This window comes from Ornithorhynchus anatinus, unplaced genomic scaffold, assembly GCF_004115215.2.
Source record: "Ornithorhynchus anatinus isolate Pmale09 unplaced genomic scaffold, mOrnAna1.pri.v4 scaffold_80_arrow_ctg1, whole genome shotgun sequence".
Lineage (NCBI taxonomy): Eukaryota > Metazoa > Chordata > Mammalia > Monotremata > Ornithorhynchidae > Ornithorhynchus > Ornithorhynchus anatinus.
In genome coordinates this window covers 2,820,366-2,821,344 of record NW_024396936.1, presented here as the reverse complement: position 1 = coordinate 2,821,344, position 979 = coordinate 2,820,366, and the positions used below count along the sequence as shown (strand labels likewise).

The 979-nt window shown below is 46.4% G+C and overlaps 1 non-coding gene across 1 annotated transcript; it reads right to left on the bottom strand.

Annotated features, from left to right (window-relative positions):
- Positions 1–531: 531 nt before the first annotated feature.
- Positions 532–669, bottom strand: LOC114808977. The gene has a single exon (XR_003756725.1). It is a non-coding gene; the product is annotated as a small nucleolar RNA SNORA7 (small nucleolar RNA).
- Between the last annotated feature and the right edge of the window lie 310 nt (positions 670–979).

Genomic DNA, 979 nt, shown 5'->3' with positions numbered 1-979 from the left:
TGAAAACCTCTTGAGGGCAGGGATTTTGTCTATGGATGATTGATTACAGTTCTGAGGGCACCTGACCCATTCATTCATTCAACTGTATTTAATGAGCTCTTACTTTGTGCAAAGTACTGTACTAAGCACTTGGGAGAGTACAACACAACAATAAACAGACCCATTACCTGTCCACATAAAGCTTAGAGTCCCAGCCCTCCCACAGGTAGAATGTTCTGGTGCTGAGCACTCCTATTCATTTATTCATTCATTCATTCAATTGTATTTACTGAGCACTTAATGTTTTCAGCGCACTGTACTGTCTGTCTTGTCTTATGCTGTCCAATTGTTTCTGATCCATAGCGACACTGCAGACACATCCCTGCCAGAAGGCCCCGCTCTCCATCTGCAATCGTTCTGGTAGTGCATCCATGGAGTTTTCTCCCTAAAAATCCGGAAGTGGTTTACTACTGCCGCCTTCCACGCAATAAACTTAAATCTCCTCTCTCGACTCTCTCCCGTGCCGCTGCTGCCCAGCACGGGGGAGTTTTGACTTAATGCAGATTGCCTTCCACTCGCTAGCCACTGGCCAAGTTAGGAATGGAATGGACAGGCCTCTGCTTGTCTCTCCCTCCCATAGCCGAGACTAGTAGAGTACTGGAAACTCTCCAGGTGCCACCCTGAGAGGGATGACTTCCTTAGGGAAGTACAATACAACAATAAACAGCCACATTCCCTGCCCACAACAAGCTTACAGTCTGGAGGGGGCACTTACATACCATGAAAAAAATATATAGTGAGGTGACTTGTCCCCCAAAATATATAGGCTTTCTTTCCAAGTGCCCCTGTTGCCAGTTAGGGACCCCTTTCCCAGGGGCTGGGCCCCAAACCCTCCTTGCCGTGAATAAAATGTCCTGCCCACTCAAACCTATCCATAAATCAGTAATAATAATTACAGTATTTGTTAAACTCTTCCCATATGCCAACCACCGGTTCTAAG